The sequence below is a fragment of the Elephantulus edwardii genome, unplaced genomic scaffold (assembly GCF_000299155.1).
Source record: "Elephantulus edwardii isolate Elephantulus edwardi_28Jun2011 unplaced genomic scaffold, EleEdw1.0 scaffold00003, whole genome shotgun sequence".
Lineage (NCBI taxonomy): Eukaryota > Metazoa > Chordata > Mammalia > Macroscelidea > Macroscelididae > Elephantulus > Elephantulus edwardii.
Window position 1 is genome coordinate 12514685 of NW_006399753.1, and position 22439 is coordinate 12537123.

Sequence of the window (22439 nt, forward strand, 5' to 3'; positions counted from 1 at the left end):
CCTATTATTAATTTCTAATTTTGTGGCATTATGGTCTGAAAAGATGGTTTGTATTATTTCTACGTTTTTGAATCTACTGATGCTTGCCTTGTGACTTACCTCTCGACCATCAGAGATCCTTTTTATATGTATCGTATGTAATACATAGCTATAATATTGTATCACCCACAGCCTTGTACTTGAGGCTAGGTCCTGGGGACCTGTCACCGCTGGAGTCTACCACCAGAAGGGCCCAATGGAGGAACCAGCTGGGGCTGATTGCCCAAGCCTGCCCTCAGGTATAAAACAGTTATAAAGTAAACATTGAGTGATAGACTGATGGAATAAATTAATAAATGAATCATCTTGAAATATCTCTTTCATGGCAAATGTGACATCCTGTATGTATGTATGTATGTGTGTGTGTATATATACACGCACACAGAGATATTACTTGCAAATATATGGATTTATACACACACACATATATTACTTGCAAATATATGGATTTCTTAATCTATTGTGGGCAAGGTTTTGTTATTTTGGAGAAAGTTTCCATCTGAGTTAGAACTTAGTGTAACTCACTAAGTTACAACAGCAACAAAAAAGAACTAGAAAAATAGAAATGCATAAGACCAGGTGATTTCGGTCCTCCGGTATTGAGTAAACAGATAACTCAGCTGAGTCCATTGCTGTCTAGTCAGAACCAACACATAACTTCCCTCTGAGCGGCTGCTGGGGGCAATCCACACACCTTCTGGGTTCGCAGCACAGCTCCTTCCCCCAAGGCCACCAGAGCTCCAGACAAGAAACACTACTAGCCAATATTTTCCTAATTATCAAACAAAACTGTAGCTTAATGCAGACTAAACTATGGTAAGCACACAATAGTAAATAAGCAAGGAGAAAGAATTGATGCATTTGAATCATGGTGGTAGTGAAAAATATTGAATATATTCATGGAGTGTCACAATCACGAATAAGTGTTGAAAAAAGTACAGCCAGAATACTCGTTAGACAGGAGGGTGGAAAGATTGTGTGTTGTTTACTTTGGATGTGTTTTCAGGAAGAACCAGCCCCTGGCGAAGGACATCAGTGCTTGGTGATGTAGCAGGTCAATGAAATAGAGGGAAACCTTCAAACAGATGGATTGACAGAGTTGCCACACTAATGGCCTCACATGCAGCAGACATTGAGAGAACGAGGTCAAGATCAGGCAGTGGTTTGTTTTGTTGAGGTGGCTCTGAGGCGGCATTCGCCTGGTGGCAGCTATCTTAAAGCACTTGAAAATATGGATGGAAGTTATGCCTCACTTGGAGACACCCAGCACGTCTTCTCTGGAGTTAAAAGGAGAGTTGAATGTTGATAGACACACAGACCAGGAGAGGAGGAGGGTTGTGGTGAGAGACGGGGGCTCCCCTTTCTTTACAGCCGGAAGAAGCCTTAGGGAGGTTAAGTTGGCCTCCCAAGCACTACCTCTACTGAAACCTAAACCTAGAGGAAACAAACTCAATTCGTTTCTCAGAGTAGGTTCTCCTGATTTCTATTAGCTTCCCAGGCTGCTTTTCATTAGATGAGCTACCTATATTCTATTGGATAGAATTGGATTTATTCAGAGCCCTGGGCACTTACAGAAAATCTATGTTTGGTATTATCTGATTAAATAGAGAAAATGCCTTTATGTGCTAAAGAGGAAGAGAGGAATTCCTAGATATAGTTCTACAGGTATCTCTAACATCGTCTGTTGTGTGATGGTTAATCTCTGAAGTCAGTCACACGCGTCTGTTGGGCTGGCTTCAGAGACGATGGTAACCAGGGAATGTTACGTACATTAAGCAAGGAGGGTGTGGTTGAAAGAGCCAAGCCATGGAAAAAGCATTGGATTTCACGTGATGTGAAAATTGTAGTCCCTGTTTCCTAGATGTCAGGAAGTAAAAGTTTCCTCCCTGATTTGCTGTTCCTCAAAAAAAGATGGGATTGGAAGACGTGCCTCCATTAAATCCCTTCTCACTCTAAATGAACTCGAGTTCTCTCTCAATTCTTGATTGATACAACATGTTCAAGCTACTTAACAAAATGTTGGAAGTTCAAATTCACCCAAAAATGCTTTGGAAAAAGGGTCTCATGGTCTGTTTCTGAAAAATTCAACTATGGGAACCCTTATGGGATACAATTTTATTTTAACAAGTAGGCTTCATTCACCATCATCTGGAATGAACTCAAATGCCACTGTTTTACTGAATTTATTCATCAAACCTGGCAAGAAGTTGAGTCTTTATATTGAGGGTTGGATTTAATACTAACAGATGTTTGCATTACAACTGGAGCTCTGAAACAATATATTGTTGTTGTTGTTTTTATGTGCCGTTGAATGAATTGTGACTCATAGAGACCCTCTTTACATACAACAGCCCTAAACTCTGCTCTATCCCTTGCCAATCTTACTGTTTCCAACACGCCTATCCCTATTACCCCAGTGACAGAATCAATCCAGCTCATCGAGCTGGATTCCTCTCCAGCGCTGTCCCTCCACCCTCCCAAGCATGATGTCCCTCTCCAAGGACTGATTCCATCTTGCAACATGTCCAAAGTATGTCAGACAGAGCTTCAGAATCCTTGCCTCCAAGCAGCAGCCTGGCTTCACCCTCTTCAGTACGAACTTGTTTGTTCTCCTAGCAGTCCATGGTCTATTCAGTATTCTTCTCCAGCACCAAATATCAAAGGCATCAACTCTCCTTCTATCATCCCTAGTCATTGTCCAGCTCTCTGAAGCATAGCATGTAATTGCAAAGAGCATGGCCTGTATCAGGCACACCTTAGTCTCCAGACTGACCTCATTGCTCTTCAGTACCTTGGAGAGGTCTCTGACAGCAGACTTTCCCAATGCAATTCATCTTCTAATTTCCTGGTACTGAGAGTGTTGATTGTGGAGCCAAGCAAACTAAAGCTGTCAACAGTCTCGATCTCACCATCTATCATGATGCTGCCAATTGGCTCACTGGTGAGAACATTTGTTTTCTTGATGTTGAGCTTCAATCCATATATCAGGCTGCAGTCCATAACTTTCTGCAGCGAGTGCTTCAGGTCCCCCTCAGTTTCAGCAAGTAGGGTTGTGTCATCTGCATAACAAAGATTGTTGATAAGTCTGCTTCCAATCCTGATGCCGCACTTCTCCTCATAGATAATATAGCAAATTAGATTTCCTCAGGGCTGAATATTCACACTAGAAGCTTCTGCGCTGCTCTTCCAAATAAGGGGCTTGTATATTTCCAGGCACTTGGTTGGAAATCACACTTCAAAGACATGAAGTGAGTTAACACCAGTGTGTAATTGTTCAAACTATCTCGGGTGACGTAGCTAAACAATCACCCGGACCCCTGGCTGCAGGTACAAACAGCGGAAAGTCAACCAGGCTTCCCCATTCTCTAATTGTGGAGTTCTCTTAGCAAGCCTAGGCCACACCAGCTTTACGGAGGAAGCATTCTTCCACAGGTACACACAGAGCCTGGGCTCTTCTAAAATCTTTGGGATATTGCACAGCAAGACATAACTCATGGCTTTAATCCATGTTTCCTTGTTATATTTGGCCCATTTTATTCAGGATGTTAATGTCTTTAGGATTTCTGATTGTTCCGTCCAAATGTATGAATGACCTCTTACAGTGTTTTGCCATATTCACATTGAGCATGTCCAGTTTTGATTTTGGGTCCAAACCACCAGTTAATATTCTTAACCTATGGCATGCATGTGAGTTAACCACTGACATGTAATCCTCCAGGGCTGGAAATTTATTTAAGTTAGCCAGAGCCTATTTCTCCTGGCTGCCACCCAAACACCTAGTCTTATTCAACTGCAGTGACCCCTTTGAGCTTTTCTCACATTGACATTTTACTTCCCTGCCCTATAATTCACCAGCACCATACTGTTTTTTTAATATAGAGTTGAATTGTTTTTTGAACAGAGTGGGCTGTGTTTCCATCAAAACAAAAAGCTGTAGAAAATGAATAACTGATTATCAAAACATTTTGGAGGGGACAAAGTTAGTGAACAAAAGAATGATTTTAAAAAGAAAACTCTACAACAGAAAAAAAATTGCTTTAAATTTCCTCTACCAATTCTTTTCTGTGTGCCTGTTTGTAGGTCACTCATAGTCACCATTTGCCTGTGTGTATAACAAATTATGGGTAACATTGAGAAGAATAGGAATCCCAGACTTAATTAGTCTCATGTGAAACCTATACCTAGACCGAGAAGGTGTTGTATGAAAAGGACGTATAAACACTACATGGTTTAAAATTAATGAAGGTGTGTGTCAGGGTTGTATCCTCTTTCTATACTACACAATCTGTTGAGCAAATAATTTGAGAAGCTGGCCTCTATCAAGAAGAATGTGGCAATAGGATTGGTCCAAGACTCATCAATAACCTTCACTATGCAAATGATACAACCTTATTTGCTGAAAGTGAGCAAGACCTGAAGCATGAAAGGCTGCAACCTTCAATATGGATTATACCTTAACATCAATGAAACAAAAATTTTCACCCCTGAACTATAGGCAACATACTGATAGAAAGAGAAAAGATTGAAACCGTTGTCTGTGACTTCACCTTACTTGGAGCCACAAATACGCTTGGTATGAGCAGTCAGGAGATCAGGAAATGTATTGCACTGGGGAAGTCTACAGTCAGACTTCTCCAAATTATTGAGACGGAGTGATGTTAGTTTGAGGATTAAGATACACCTGATTCAGGTCGTGTTCTTTACAACCACTTGCTATGCTACTAAGAGCTTGGAAATGAATAAATATGAAAACACCTTTGACCTGTGGTGTTGGAGAAGAGCATTAACATCCCATAGACTACCAAAAGAACGGTCAAATCTGTCTTTCAGAAGGTGCAGCCAGAGTGATCCTTGGATATAGAGGTGATGAAACTTCATCTCACATACTTCAGGCATGTTACTAGAAGATACTAGAAGAGACAATTAACAACACAATGAGTCAAAGTTAACTTGAGGACACCTAACAACAATGATTCTGGATTTTTTGAGGGAGTATTTGTGTTATTTAAGAGCCTACAGGAAATCCAACCACTACCAGGTGCTTATGGGAAGAGATGTCTGTTATATGGTGTTAAAATTGAATTCTCCAAAAAGTTCTAATGAAGTCCTAGCCTCAATACCCCTGAATTTGATCCCTATTAGGAATAAGTGTTCCCGATGTTGATTATTTCTTATGGTTGGTCCTAAACCTAATAATCTTTGAGAAGATTTTTAGAAAAAGAGAGTAGAGACACACAGGGAGAAGACCCACCCCAGCAACCACCAGGAGATCGCTGGGGCCGCCAAGGAGACACCAACCCCTACGGTCTACACTTAGGTTCCGACTTTGGGTCTCTGAAGCTAAGAGCCAGCAAATTGTTGTTTCAAACCACCCAGGTAAAGCGTGTTTGTTTATGGAAGCATAAGATAACAAGGACACTCTATCTCTAGCATTCAGGCTCACTCTCTTATTTTATAACAGAGACGGATAGTGTGATTTCAGGGTCCCTGGAGCCCTCTTTTCCAGGATGTGTATTACCACTTCCACTTTTTGCTGAAGCCCCAATCTGTTAATATTATCCTTGCTCCTTTTTTCCATTTAAATATACATCTGGCATTTATTTTCCTTCTAATCCAGGAAAAAAGTCAAGGGTTCTGGGATCCTGGAAGCTTCATGGAAATTTGAACCCATAAAGATCTAACTCTGGCCCCATAGCCATGAGGAGCATAAGCCTCTTCAAACTCAGCTTCCCCAGGCAGATGTAGCTTATTCAGTATAGCAAAGGCTTTAATCTACTTTATTTTTAATTTTACTAATATATGCAACCAGTGTACTCCTTAGAAGTAAGGAACATGAGTCTTTGTTTCACATACTCGGGAAATGATATTAGTCGTGGTCAGTCCCTAGAGAAAAGGCATCATGCTTGATAAAGTGAGGATTCAGTGACACAGAGGAGGATCCTCATTGAGACAGGCTGTCACCGAGACTGAAACAGGGAACTGAAGCAGAGCAGATGCTGTGAACACAGTGCAGAGTCAAGAAGGTCCCACGTTCAGTTCCTACTGGGGGGAGCTAACTCAGCACTCAACAACAGCAACAGTGTATATCATATGCTTGTATATTTTTAGTTAGTTAGTTAGTTAGTTAGTTATTTTGTGTTTGTGTGTGTACCATCATATCAGATCTGACTGGTACAGGAGGAGATTGCCCCTCCTTCTCCAGCAGAGCATCTGGTGGATTCCAACCGCGTACCTCTGGGACTGCAGTGCAGCTTCTTGCTACTAGGCCACCAGAGCTCCCTTGCTTGTATAATTTTAAAAATTCAGAGGAAAGCATTTAAATGGATTACAAACCTGCAGAATGGATTAGGGACTTCTATAAATGAGAACACTCTTTCCACCTCTGTTATCTCTTTTTCCAAAATATAATAGAAGAAGCCTTCATAATGCATGGTTTAAGGACTTGGATGCTAAACGAAAGGTTATTGATACAAACCTACCAGCCACTCCATAGATGATAGATATGACAATGTCTTCTGTAAAGATTACAGCCTAGGAAACCCCATGGGGCAATCTCACTTGATTCCAGGGGGTCATGAGAAGTTGGAATAAGCTCAACAGCATGACATTTGATTTTGTTTGGTTGTAAGGGGAATAGAGTGTGTGTGTGTGCGCGCGTGCGCGTGCACAACAGTGAAAGGAACAGTTCCTTTTTATCTGTGACAAATGTGTAAAGAACTTGGGCTCACCTATTGCATATTAGCAACAATGGGCTTGCTCTCTAAGGCTCATTGCCTGAAATGGTCCAGGAAAACAGAAAGATAAATACATTGTAGTGCTAGCGTTAGCATCACATCAGGATCTTATTTATTGGAGTGAACTGTTAATAGCTCTGTGCTTAGGGACACGAGTTCAAAAGAATTTGACTAGAAAAGACTAAGGGCTCTAAATATTCCAGCTGAAATGTGGGGCTGCTGAAGCAGATTGTAACAGCCATTTGTCTGCTTATTATTTGAGAGTGTATGTTGCACAGTAATTGCAAGGAGGAAAAGCGTGCAATCCATGTGGCTAATTCTACCAGGCACTGGAGGGTGTATTTCTCTCCTGGGAACTAATCTCTGTTTCTCTTCTCCCTGCACAGGCTTACAGTGTGATGGGCTATAACCCCTAATAGATACAATACATCTTCTCTCAAGAACTTACAAAAGAAATCAATGGTGTGTTTTATATCCATTGTCTACCCCCAGTTCCCTCATACATTTGCTTCAGCTGGGTTGGATAACTTAAGAGCAACTACACTTTATAATAAAATGTTGGCTCATAAATATGGGCTTGGGCTTGAAACTTTGGTGAGGGCTCTTTTATTTATAACATTAATTGTGATCATAGGTTTAAGTATGTTGGAAGAACATCAAAAAAGCGGGGAGAGAAACAGTGAAATTGATACACACACACACACACACACACACACACACACACACACACACAGAGATTTAATGTTACTACTGTAAAAGGCACCCTAGAAACAAAGAATCTGCTCCCAAATAGTGGCATGTAGGTAGATGGGCTTCAAAACTAAAACCGAAACCCATTGTTATCAGTCAATACCAACTTATAAATACCCTAAAAAGTGGAGAGAACTGCCATAGAAGATTTCCAAGGCTGTAAATCTTTACAGAAGTAGGTTACCTCTTGCTTTGACAGAGTAGCTGATGGATTTGAACCAACCTTTTGCTCAGCAGTCACTTAACCATTTCTGCTGAGCAATAATAATAATAAGGAAATTGCTGATGGAAGTGTCTGGTAATGCGAAGGCATGGCTCACAGCTTTCTAAGTTGTTTTTCAAAAGAGAAAGTGTGACCGAAGCCATATTATCTACTTGAGGACAGAAGGAACAATATGAGTATGATAGTAATACCTAGTATTTGATTAGACTTAACTATTTTTTAGCCTCTTTGGGTCTGTTTTCTCACCTACAAAGTGAAGATGACATCTAAAAACAACATTTTCAAGGTTCAATGAGCTTGTGTATATAAAGTAACATAATGCTTTGAATGAATGTGGGGTTAAAAAAAATAATAGTGATCTTCCCCCCCCCCCCCGGAAGATGGATATATCTATGCATATAATTGATGCTGTGGTTAGAATAAGATCAACTGAGTCTGAGCATTCATTCCTGCAGTTCTAATGCATCAGCCTGCACTGCTGAGGAAGCCGTTGGAACTGAGTGGATTCCTCTTCATAGCAACCCTATTGAATTGCTCCGTAGGATTTCCAAGACTGTGAGCTTCATGGAAGCTGACTGCCACACCTTTCTTCCACTGAGAGACCAGTGGTTTTTAATCATCAACTTTCAGTAAACCGTCAAGAGCCTACACACTACCCCTTGGGCTCCTGCCTCCCTTGCTGAGCATAGCAAGCTAAAATACACATTTCCCAGTTCTGAGTGCAAATGAAGTCCTTGTTGGTTCAATGGACTTACGCATCCTTGGAAGGTAAAAATGACAATGGAGAGGATTGTCCCACAGCTTTGGATTTTTAGTGTCCACTGACCAGCTCCATGATGTTGAGAGACAGTTGGTGGCCAGGGAAATATTCTGATGTTCTATGTCCAGAGACTAGTTTTGGGAGTGGAAGTTTATCATCTATGTGACATTCAACACTCCCTCTAAATTTCTTCAGCCACAAATGGATATTATGAGGCCAGTTTTTGCAAGACTGTTGTAGATTAAGTAACATGTGAAAATATTTGAAAATCAGGGCTAACTATGTGTTTGTTCAAACTATTTGAGTTATGGGAATGTAGAGGAGTGTATGTGGGAAAGACGAGAACTAGAGAAAGTACAGTTAGCTGCCTGAGTCTCGGAAAACACACATTTCTTTTTTACATAGAAGATGTAAGTTTTAATCTCTGTTCCTTTCAGTTATTGCTATCATAGTTCAACAATGACTGTAGTTCTCAACAAATTCCTGTCTGAAATCTGAATTATCTACACCAAGCTCTGGTGGCCTAGTAGTCAGAAACTGCACTGCAATTCCAAAGACACTCAATTCAAATTCAATCACTGCTTCATGGGAGAAGGATGGGCAGTCTCTTCCCACGTGATTTAATCCTTCTGAAAACCTAAACTGATTCTGACTCAATGACAAACAACAATAAGCTTTGCCTATAATAGGAGCTTCATCCACACCATCTAGTGAATCTGGGTCTTGGACCACTGTATCTTGGATCTGAGATACTACACATCTCATTTATTGAGTTTACCATGTATTTGTAGTGTCTGTTATTCCAAGCATGGAACCAGGAGCCTTACAACTATCTGAACATGCTGCTACAAGCTACCCTTGAATATCCACATCAGCCCAGATGTTAGCTAAGCATGGTGTATCCTTGCACGCCATAATTTGAATCACAATCCATTTCTTTTATCAGGATAATCTTAAATTTTTATTGTTTTCCCTAAATATTTTGAGGATCTTGTGTTAAATGTGTTTTGTCATTAATATTGTTATATAGACTCTAATAATGAAATCCTTTCGGTGCCACCAAATATAAATTAATATTCCACAAGTGAAGAGCAGCAGAGTTTCTTTGCTGTCAGTGATTCTGCAGAGCACAGTAAAGTTGGAACCAAGCCATACCTGACTCTTCACATAGTTGTCAAAAAAAGTAAATTGCATGGGAGGAGATTGTCCATCTTTGTCCTAAGGAGCCTCTGGTGGATTCGAACATTTAACTTTGAGTTGACAGTGCGGTTCCTTACCAAACAAGCTTCTTAATGACCAGAGATCCCTAATAAAAGGCTTTGACATCCTATATTGTTGGTCAAATGGAAAACTGTTTTCTCAGTATTATTTCTGTATCCAGAAGAAGGGAGTTAATTGTGATGAAAATGAACAGTAATTGTAACTTCACTTGATGGTATGAATCATGTTAAAAATTTCTTTTAGATATAGGAGTACTGGTGGCACAAGATGTAAAGGGTCAAGCTGCTAACCGAAAGGTTGGCAGTTCAAACCTACAAACTGCTGTATGGGGGGGGGAACCAACCTCAATCTCCTCCCTTTAATATTCATCATCTCAGAAACCCTTGCAAACCCTCAGAAGGTCTTCCTCAGTCAAAATAACCCCGTGGCGGCAGGCATTTGTTTGTTTGCGATAGTTCGCGGAGAGCTTTGGAAACTCCCAATCATTTACTCTCTGTAATTACATTTCATCATATTTACTTTGACTTGTCTAATAATCGAGTCTCTTCATCTGCTTAATACCTGCTGTGTAATTAAATCGCTAAGAAGAACATAAAGATAATACCATGCTAATAATAAAATTTTAAATTATGTAAAAGGAAATTTTAATCTTCTATTAAACTTGGCTTCCAACCGCTCTGGTTATAATGGTGATGTTTTCAAACTTAACCGTTCATATCAAGGCTTCATATTAAAAATTATTTTTTTAGTCAAGAGACCATAACTTGTGTTATTATCTGGAAGATGCATACTCCTTTTTTTTTTTTTATTTTTAAGTCTTGCCCATAGTTGAATTGACTAGAATTTCAAATGACAAAATGGGAGTGCCAAATTGTCGTGTAGCTTTCCTACTGTATCTATCCATCTCATCCAGGGTCGTCTTCTCCTGTGCCTTCCTCCACCTTTCCAAGCGTGATATCCTTCTCCAAGGACCAGTCTCTCCTGGCTATCTGCCCAAAGTGTACAAAGCAGAGCGTCAAAATGCTAGCCTCCAAGTAAAAGCTTGGTTTCATTCTCTCCAAGACAGACCTATTTGTTTTCTTGGTGCTCTGTGGCATGTTCAAGATTCTTCTTCAGCACCACAAATCAAAGGCATCAATTCTTCTTATGTCATTCTTGGTCATTGTCCAGCTCTCTGAAGCGTATCAATTAATTCCAAAGATCATGGACTGAATGAGGTACACCTTAGTCTCTAGACTGACCTCATTGCTTCTCAGTACTCTGGAGAAGTCCCTGAAAGTAGATTTTCCCAATGCAATTCATCTTTTGAATTTCCTGACTGCTGGTGCCAAGAGTGTTGATTGCGGAGCCAAACGAGCTGATATGGTTAACAACTTCAGTCTCTTCTCTGTGTATCATTGGTGCTGCTAATTGGCCCAGTGGTGAGAATCTTTTCCTTCTTGATGCTGAGCTTCAATTCATATTGAAGACTACAGCCTCTATGAACCATAAAAATTAGCAATGTCTTCCTATTCCTGTTATAGAAAGTTAAGAGCGTTCTTAGTTCTTTTTCCTTCTTCTGTCAGAACATACAGATGATATGGAAGACAGAAGATGATGTGTATCATCATGGTTCCAACATGTAACACTTACAAACCTCAACTTTTGTATCTGCAAAATGGGATTATCAGCTCTGCCCAACAGATCTGTCTAAGATAGTGTTCCTGAAAAGTATTTTAAACCCATTAGTCATTGCATACAATGTTACTCAATCATCTGAAGAAGGAAAGTATTGTGAGTTCTTTCATCTCAGAAATGTTATGATCCTGGAATTATTACTTGCGTAGATTTGGAAAGGATGCTTAGAGACTAGAGAGATCATTTTTTATATTATACAGATGAACAAAGTGTTTTTCCGTTCTATGATCTCAGCTTTTGTAGAGAAGGATGCTAATTTTTTTTTTCAAATCAGACTTCTTGGTTTTGTTTTAGTTTTGATGTTAGTCCATAGGGAAGTATTTTTGTTGTGATGTCAAGATTAGGTGGTTTATTTTGAATTTCCGCTTTAAGATATTGTAGTTCTTCTTTGGCTTTTGTGTCCAATTCAAACCAAGAACTCTCCATGGACCTTTGTTTTGTGTTATGTATTAAAATGATTTTTCTTAGCCCAACTGCAAAGTGGAATCATCCACGGAACTAAAATAGTAGTGCTTTTTTATGTCGTAACCCCCAAATTCTGATGACTTGTGATTGAATGGGTTTCATACAGGGGTGCTTTGTTATATTTTTTTCTATCTTATTGCTTTATGATCTTTGATGATTCTGTTATGAAGCCAGGCCTGAAAAGAACTGGTAAAGAGAGCTCAAGTTAAATAATACAAACTTCCTACCTCAAGAAACCCGGTCTTTTTGTTCAGATGGATATATAAAACCTGGCATAGAGGTACTCTGTAATAGAAATATGTTCAAGATAAATGAATCTCAGAACTTGGAGAAGACCTCATAAAAGGAAACAAATATTAAACATTGCTTAAAAGACAGCAGAAAAATTTCACTGTTCATGTGAAGGAAGGGGCCTTTAGGAAAGGAGGGGATTATCAACAGTTTAAATCCTAACATATATTTGAAAAGCATTAGTAACAAGATTTATTCAATTACAGAGCTGAAGTAAGGAAGTGGCAAAAGCTAAAGAAGTCGAGAGGAGTCAGAGCAGGACTGGGGTTGCTCCAGCTGCACTTGGTGGCCCATTACTTTCTCTGGATCTCTGGAATTCATGGCGAATGTGAACTCCTGGTGTCACACTCACCCTATGGCTTCAGGCTATTTGGGGTTCAGGGCCTTGAATAATCTGGTTCTGGAATCAGAAACGTTAAAAGTGTGACTCAATGAGAGACAGAAAGAGAGGAGATGATGAGAATGCGAGAGGAAAAACAGAAATGTTGAATCTGAAAAAACCCCACAAAAACCTGTAATACCAGCAAGGGAATGATGTCTCACAGAAACGGGCTCTGCAGTATACACCATAAACCCCAAACAAAGAAAAAATTGATTGAAAACTTTGAAACATGGGCTGTTTGAGTCCGGGAGAATGCTCACCAAAGTGTAAACATGTGGAACTTGAGTTTTGCTCTCATTCTGGCAAAGTTTCTCCTAATGGATCATTCATGGCTTTTCCTAGGTTTTCACTTCAATACATATAAAAAGGTCACATATCTGGATCAGCGAAAGGGGCCACCATCCCCAACGATTTCTTGAGTCCCCATAGGTCACAGATTTTCTGAAGTGGCTTCTCCTAGGTGATTAAGAGGATGTTTAACCTGGGGAACCTGGAGCCTGTGTAAGGCAGAAACCTGTCGGGAAAGGAAAATGCAATTATTTCTCTCGAAAATAATTGCTTCAGTCTAACAAACATTCTGCATAGCTGGAATCTGGAAAATCAGGTATGAAGTAGTAAATCATTAGTATTACAAGCCACAGAGAAGCGAGTGCAGAAAAGAAACCATTTCAAGAAGTAAATACTAGTAAAAGTGAGTATTACCCACACCTTTGGGTGGGTTATTGGGCAGCTGCTAGCTGAGAGACCGGCAGCTAGAATCCACAAGCCCCTCTTTCAGACAAAGCTGGGGTGCTCAGCTTCCATACAAACAGACCTCCTTGGAAACCTAGGGTGAGGGTGGGGCAGGTCTCCTCTGTCCTGTGCCATCAGTGACGGTCTCAATCTAAGAACAGTAGTGGATCTGGGGGTTTGTGTGAATATCACATTGCACGTCTGAACATACTTGGAATAAATATGCAAATAAAACGCTATTGGTTTAGTTTCCTTCCCAGCCCTTTAAAAATGAAAAAAAGAAATACTTTCTGGGTGTCTTATTAGTTTGGATTCTTACTAGAAAGTGTTTGAAAAAGGCAGAAAAGTTTTTAGACCTGGAGAAATAAGGTAGCGCCCTTGAGTTCTGGCTCTCAGGGGGTCCACTCTACATCTCTAACAAGGCGGTGATAAGGCTCAAACAAGACAGCACACTTAATGTTCTGTCTTGTCTGTTAGGTAGACATTAATAAATACTTTATAATTGCAGTCACTTCTTATTCTTTCACTGCCAGATCCCAGCTGAGGTTCTGGCAGATAACGGGTCCCAGTAAATGTCTGTTTTCTGAGCTGTGTTGAACTTCACAGTCTTTGCCAAGGTCAGCCCAGTCCTTATAAGGAAGCATGAGGAGAATGAGTGCAGTGCATGGGGATTCCAATGCTAGACGCTTGCAGCCTGCTTTCCCAGTGTTCCCACGCTTGTGGGAGGCATTTTCCTATTAGGTGAATTTAGACCTCCTCCAGAAACACGCTTTCATTAATTGAAGACCAAAAGCCACAATGACGAGGTGAATCGATGTCATTCAGTCTAAGAGCTGGCCCTAGGCGCATTCTTCAGCCCCTGGTGACTGGTGGTACCTGCAACCATGGCACAAGCCTAAGCCTGGCCATTGGCCCGGCAAGCACGGGAAGAGGGCATACAAGGAGACGAAGGGGCTTCCTCTTGGCTCCTCTATTTCACGCAGAACCCTCCATAGCTCCCCAGGCCCTTGACATAGAAGTCCCAGAAACTCTCCAGCTTCAAACATCAATGCTGAGTCCAGTCAGTCCAACTCCAAATATTATGCCTACAATTTGCTTTCTCTTCAACAAGACCACTAAGTAAAAATCAGGATTTCTAAGATAAGCAGGAACCAGTGTGCACAGTACACCCCAGGGCTGTGACGACAAAAGCCAGATTATTCATTACAATCTGTTCCTGCAACTAATACCTTCTCCACGGAATCGGTTGCAATTGCAGTTCTTGCTAATTGTTCACACGGTGGCCTAGCTGTGAGGTGACGTGAAGAAAGATGCCTTTCCTCACATCCAGAGTCCCTACACACATTGACATGCCGGCCGTGTTAGATTGCCCAGTAAACAGACATACCTCAAGGGGATGACTTTAACGAGCACAAATTTATTCTCTTTACGTTTAGGAGGCTAGAAGTCAAAATTCAGAGTCTTGGCTCTAGGAAAGGTCCGTCTCTGTCTACTGTTCCAGAGAAAGATCCTTGTTCCCTTCATTGTCTGTAGGGCTCGCCGTCCTTGGACATCTCAAGGAGCTTCCTCACACAGAGACCTGTGTCCCAAACAACACATTCTGCTCCTGGAAGTTGCTTCTTGGTAGGATGCAGGGCTCCCATTCTCGACTCCATCTCCTCCCCTTTTAATTCTTGTAAGATATAAGATATTACAGACCAAACCCTAGGGAACTCCCTTTACATTGCATTTAGGATGTAGTGAGAGTAAAGAGTATGCATTTCACCCTTATTCCCTTTACAACTACATATTTTACCTATTACACGCTGTTGTTGTTGATGTGTGCAGTCAGGGTGGAACAGGCCCATAGCTGACCCTCCAGCAGATTCTCAGGGGCAGAAAACCATGTGGGAGGAAATCGACGGCCGATCCCTCTCCTGCAGAGCAGCTGGTGGATTAGAGCTACCGGCCTTTGAGCTTGCAGTGCCGTTTCTTACCACTAGGTCATCAGAACTCCTATTATATCATTATTTAATGACAGCTATAAACATTAATATAGCTGTCATTACATAATGATATAATTGAGACTCAGTATCAAGACCACAAATATTCTCACCACTGGGTCGATTGGCAGCATCATAATGGATCGTGTCTAATAGTTTGAGAATTTTTTTAATAAAAAATTTATTAATTTTAATGAACATTTATAGAGATTTTGGATTTCCATTCATTCATTGGTGCACTTTTTCTCTACCCCCCCCAACTGTATACTTTTAAAATATACTCATAATAGAGTACATTCTCTTCATGATGCTTTTTTTTACTTGACATACCTTTAAGAATTCTTCTTTTTTATTATTATTAAATTTTATTAGTTTTAATGAACATTTACAGGGATTTTGGGTTTTCATTCCTTCATTGCTGCACCATTCTCTCTACCCTCCTCCCCAGTTTGTTCTTCTTCCCCGCCATCCGAATGCCTGTTTTAATTGTCCAATTGCCACAGTGCTTGTCAAAGTCAGTTCTGATTAATCTCCTTTGTCGGTGTGGCCTTTGCCATTCCCTATCACTCCTCCCTGAGAGAGACTTCACCCTGATTCATAAGGAAAAGGGGATGGTGTATTCTCTTAGCTACTTCCTTCTGAAAAGGGACGCTGTGGGTTTCAGGGTGAAGATCTTCTCTCATTACTCTAAAGGGCCCCTTTGGCAGTAGGAAACACATAGACTAGTATGGAGATTGATTTTGGAATTTAGATGCACTCTTATTGATTGTGCTTGGCCGTACATGTTCATATCCTTGAAGATGTATCATGGGGGTGTTGCAACCTAGAAGACACAAATTTGACTAACAAGTTATAAGTACATGAGTCAAAAATTATGGAAAAGTAAAAGAAAGGATTCTTTCATTGTTTTACAAACCCTCCCCCAGGTCCCCTCCACTATGTAGCCCTCGCTCTAGACTCCTGTGATGACAGAAATACCTAGTCATATATCTCTTTTAAACAGTTTTCTCCCTCCTCTGTTTCAGTGCAGTATACATTATTGAACCCATCTTATTCAGTCTCTCCCCAACCCCAAGGACAGTCCCATTCTACAACAGTGGCATCATGTAATATTTGTCCTTTTGTGACTGGGATATTTCACTCAGCATAATGTTCTCCAGAGTCAACCATTTTGAATAATATTGCATGAGTTCCTTGTTTTTTAATGCAGCATAGTATTCCATTGTGCAAATATATCACAGCTTCTCCAGCCATTCGTTTGTTGATGGGCACTTAGGTTGTTTCCAACTCCTTGCTATTGTGAACAAAGCTGCAATAAACATGGGTGTGCATTAATAGTTTGAGATTGTTCACAGTTTTGGTTTGCTTGGTTCCCCAGTCAACACTCTTGGCACCAGCAGCCAGGAAATTAAGAGACGTATTGCAATGGGAAAGTCTGTGGTTAGAGACCTCTCTAAAGTGCTGAAGTGTTAAGGATGCCAGTCTGGAGACTAAGGTGTGCCTGATACATGCCATGGTTTTTGCAATCAGTTGCCATGCATCAGAGAGCTAGACAATGACTAGAAATGATAGAAGAAGAATTGACGCCTTTGAGCTGTGGTGTTGGAGAAGAGTATTGAATATACCATGGACTGCTAGGAAAACAGACAGGTTTATCCTGGAGAGGGTGAAGCCAGGCTGCTCCTTGGAGGCAAGGATTCTGAAGCTTCATCTGGCATACTTTGGACATGTTGTAAGGAGGGACCAGTCCTTGGAGAGGGACACCATACTTGGAAGGGTGGAGGGACAGTGCAGGAGAAGACCCTCTATGAGGTGGATTGACTCAGTGACTGGGGAAATGGGGTGTGTGTGTCAGACATGGTGAGATTGGCACAGGATAGGGCTGTTGTACATGGGGTTGCTATGAGTCGCAGGTAACTTGACGGCACATAACAACAACAACAACAATATTCAGGTATTTTGGTGGGACACAATTCCACCCATTGCACAAGATTAACATGGGTTTACTTGTTTTTATACTTATTAATCTGTAGCAAAAAATTTCATGTTTCCACCACTTCAAGGATTCTGTTTCTAGATATAACTAGCATCTATCTTGTCCCAACCCTGTAGCACCTTCTTAAAACACGAAAGCCTTTTTGCAATTTAGAATCCCTCACAGAGACTAAGTGCCCTGTGAGTAAGCTGAACTGAGACTTGCTTGTGCTTAATCACTCGTCTGTACTGAGGAACTTCACACAATATAGGTGGGAGCAGAGTTCACCATGGCTGAAATCATTTTGAGAGCAACTGTTTCTAAAGGTCAAAAGTACCACCACTAACCAGTGCTAACATGCTTCTTGAGTATCCCTCCACTGTGTCCAGAGGTCAATGGCAGGATAGGTACATGGAAAGGCCTCCTGGTCTCCAAATACCAAACTAGACAGTGAAATTGATACTCCTTTAGTTCATATTTTCTAACTCGCCTTCTTGTCACCTTCTGCTCAGCTTTTTCTGTGAGCCTGTTCCTTGTTTTCTTTGGTACTAAAAACAATTACCTTGGAAAATCCTTTAGGACTAACTACTTACTGAAGAACTAATGTCTTTGAATTATGATGTTGGTGAAGAATATTGAATATACCATGTACTGCCAGGACAAGCACATCTGTCTTCAAAGGAGTCCAGCCAGAAGGCTCTTTCTAACATAGTATGAGCATGTTATCCAGAGGAGTCAGTCTTTAGAAAATAGACCTCCTGGTTGACAAGGTAGGGGGTTAGGGAAAGAAGAAGAAGACGTTCAATGCACTGGGTTGATGTGGTAGCTGTGACAGTGGGCTCAAGGCTAGCGGACAATGCAAGGGGAGCACTGGACTGGGCAGTGCCACTTTCTGTTGTCTGTAGAGTTTGCTGTGCACCATAACCAGCGTGGCAACACCTAAGAGAAATGACATTAACAATTTCCTGTTGGGGAAAAGAGCTCAAGGATGCATATGGTTTTGTCCACATCTGAGCTCTTTTTTTCCTCCAAAAGATCACCGGGACAAATGTATCACACTCTCTCATTTCCTTAAGTAGATGAATCCTTAATAGAGCACAAGGAGCCCTGGTGGTGCAGCGGTTAAACGTTTACTTGTGAGCACCTGTCTGAATCACCAGCTGTTCTGTAGGACAAAGATCTGGTCATCTGCTTCCGTAGGGATTTCTGCCGAGGGAGCCTTATAGGGTGGATCTCCCTCCCAGACAGAATTCCCTTGATGGAATTCAACAATACCTCCTCAAGTCCCAGCACATTTCTACCCAAAACAGTTTCCTTTATTATTATTATTATTATTTTTAACATTAGGGAACATTTATAAATCATGTTGATTTTTCATGCACTCATTCGTGGACTATTCTTGTTTTATGACATTAGCAACTATTGATTGATGTGATGTGATGCATTTATTGCAATGTCTAATCAATTATTTTTATGCACATATTTTTACATTATTTTTTCTTTTTTATTGATATTTTAATGAAAGTTTACAGAAAACTTGGACTTCCATTTATTTATTGTTGCCTATTTTTCTCCTTACATCCCCCCAATTCACTTTTCTCTTTAAAAAACTTCCTTCATTGTTGCACAATTTCCTCCCTCTCACTGCTCCTAACCCACGTTGCTATGCACCTCTTAGTCTGAACTGTTGCCATACAAATAATACCTAATCATGTATTTCTTTTAGATGGTTCTTTCCCTCATATGTTTCAATGCAGAGGTCATTATTATGTCGTATTTGCCCTTTTATGACAGAGATATTTCACTCAGCATAATGTCCTCCAGGGTCATCCATTTTGTATAATATTTTATGAGTTCCTTGTTTTTCAGTGCTGCCTAGTATTCCATTGTGTAAATATACCAGAGCTTTTCTATCCACTCATTTGTTGATGGGCACTTGGGTTGCTTCCATCTCTTTGCTATTGTGAACAATGCAGCAATCAGCATGGGTGTGAATCACTTTCCTTTATTCACACTTTGGAGAGATTGGAAAGGGTATGAACTGCATTCTCCTTGTACTACATTCTTTCCAGTCTGCTGGTATAAGAGTTTCCTCATTTCTTCCCTTGCAAGAAACTCATTGAGCTGTAAAGAGTTCAGACAAACAGCTTGACCTGTATTTAAAACTGATGCCAACCAGATATATAGTGGCTATAACTGCTCATGGAAACCTCTATCTCTGCTTCAGCTTTCTTGTATGTTCAGCCTATACTCCTTCTAGAAAGACGTGGTTAAAGGTCTAGAGGCTGTAATTTTAGGGGCATTCAAAGACAAGGCATGTATTTTAGATGATTTTTCTGATGTTTTTCTAGCATACATGTTAGGTTCTAGCATACTGTTCAGATGTCAACCATTCTTAGCTGCCAGCTAATCAGCTGGGACTCATGATGACTTTGTGGGTATGGAGCAGAGCTGCTGCATGGAGTTTTCAAGCCTGTGACCGCTCACACTAGGCCTGTCTTCCTGGGTGTCTCCTTGGATGGGTTCAAGGCACCAACATTTGGCTAAGGGTTTAATGGTTTGTACCACCCTGGAGGATTGATCTTTAAAAGAGCAGTACTCTCAGTGTCACATCTTCACCGACCACTTGTGATCTTTACCTTCCTGAGGCTTATTTTCTTTCTCTGTAAAGCACACAAGATGTGGACTGCAATAACTTTGTCACAAGCTACTTGCACAGATGGAAATGAAAAGTAGAAGACCTTTTGGGACGGTGACACTCAAATCACTGTCATGAAGTCAGGTCTGACTCATAGTTTCCCTCTACTAGACTTTTGAGGCTGTAAATATCAAGGTAGAAGACTGCCCATCTTTCTTCTGAAGAGTCATCGGTGGATTCTAACCTCCAGCCTCTGGGTTCACAGTACAACTCACTGTGCCCTATGCCACAGAGTCCCATGTGGACTACAGAAGACAGGTGCAAATAACAACTGTAAGATCAAATCACTGGAACAGATGAGATTAATGATCTGAAAAGAAAATATGATATTATATGTAAGACAATCAGGAACAAGAGGCTCATTGCAAAGTGGACTGGGGAGGGGGAAAGAAAGGTGGGGAGGAGAATTTACAAGAATGAATTAATTTAAAAAAATTAATTTACAGAAGTAGGAAAAGGGATCGTGTATCAACAACATCAGCTACAGAATGAAGACTGAAAAGGAGCTAGAGAGGCCATCTTGTTCTCTCAAGGTACAGGCTTTTTAAATTAGGTCACCCGCCCAATAATCTCCGCTTGATGCTGAGGCCACTCTGCGTGGAGTGAGTTCACCAGGACTAGAGAGAAATAAGCGAAGGGAGGAAATGCATTTTCACTGATAAAATATTTACCACCTTTAAAAAAAAGACAGTTCACACTCAAGACCTTGATGTGCTTGCTGCTGAAGGTCAAACACTACAGCTTTCAAAATGCATTGCATCTCAATGTCAAGAGAACAAAAGCCACAGAAGTGATGGGCAACAATGTGATAGATGGAGAAAAGACTGAAACTGTCAACAACTTCAGCTTCCTTGGATCAACGATCAATATACTTAGTGCCAGCAGTCAGAAGAAATGTACTTCACTGGGAAAGTCTATAATGAGGGACCAAATGATTGATAATAATATATAATAATATAATGAGTAGCAATGATTTCATTTAAGGGCTAGTACACACCTAATTCAGGCCATGTCTTTTCAGTCACTTGCTGTGCCTGTTAAAGATAGACAATTAATAAGGACGAGAGAAGAATTAATGTCTTTGAACCGTGGTGTTGAAGAGTACTGAATATCCATCTCATGGGCTTCCAAAAGAACAGACGTATCTTGAAGAAAGTGCAGCCAGAATGCTCCTGGGAAGCAAAGATGTTAAAGCTTCATCTCACATACTTTGGGGATGTTGCTGGGAGAGGCTATTCCTCCTAGGAGAGGGACATCATGCCTGGAAAGGTTGAAGGACAGCAAAGAAGAGGAAGACCTTAAACCGGGTGGATTAACACAGCAACTGCAGCAACGGGCTTGAGTGTGTCAGAGCTTGTAATGTTGGCACAGGATGGGGCAGATTTCAGATATTTTGTTCGTAGGGTCACTGTAAGTCATACTCAACTTGACAGCACCTAACAGCAGCAAAAACAACTATCAGTTAAAAACTTCCCTAATTTCAAAGAAATTTTTAAAACTTGCTTTTGCTACCCTCCATCAGGCAAAAGGGAACATCATAACATTTGTAAGTACCATAATATCATCGCCAGTTGGAACCTCGCCCTATCCCAGGTCATCCTCATAATCTCTGCCAAGCTTGAGCCCATTGTTACAGACACTCTGACTCTAGTCTGTTGCTCATAGTAGTTGCCATGAGTCATAGTTCATTCAATGGCACATGGCAACCACAAGAATTCAATCCCTGGAAATGGGTTCATAGGTAAATACTGATCAGAATATTTCTAATATTCTTTTTTGATAATTAAAGGGTAGAGAATTTTAAGTCATGAGATAAGAAAGTGGAAATAAATCTAAAATGAGAACCTTGTCTGAAACAGAGAAGTGACAATTTGATAGCAGTTGGAACACTCAAACTCAGGAGTTCTTCTAATAGAAAGAAAATAGAACAACATAGTGAATGTTAAATACAACAGGATCTGTTTGAAATAGCTGGAAAGATTTTGATGGCAGAAGAAAAAGAATAATCAGCATTTATTGAATGGTTAGTATGTGTAAGGAATTCTGCTACATGTTTTCTAAAGACCAGCTCATTTCACCCTCATAATAACTTCATAAAGTAGATCATGATATGCCTGTTTTGTTGATAAAACCAAAACTCAGGAAAGTTTCTGCAAAATAACACATCTGGCAAATGATGGGACTGATGTTAAGTCATACCTATTTTCATTAGGAAGCCCTAGAGAGTTGTACTACAAACCTGAAGGCATTGCCTGTCTGGCTGTTCAAATTCACCAGACTGACTCTTGCACCAGTAGGGCCACTTGCTATGTGGTGGTCTATTGGTAAGGAGATACACTGCCAACTCAAAGGTACATGGTTCAAATCCATTAGCCACTCTACAGGAGAAAGATGAACAACTCTCTCCCGCAAGATTTATTGCTTCTGAAGACCTGCTGGAGGGTCAACTCTGGGTTGGTTCTGACTTAATGTTACAGAACAAGTTGGAAAGAAATTCTGGTCCACTTGTC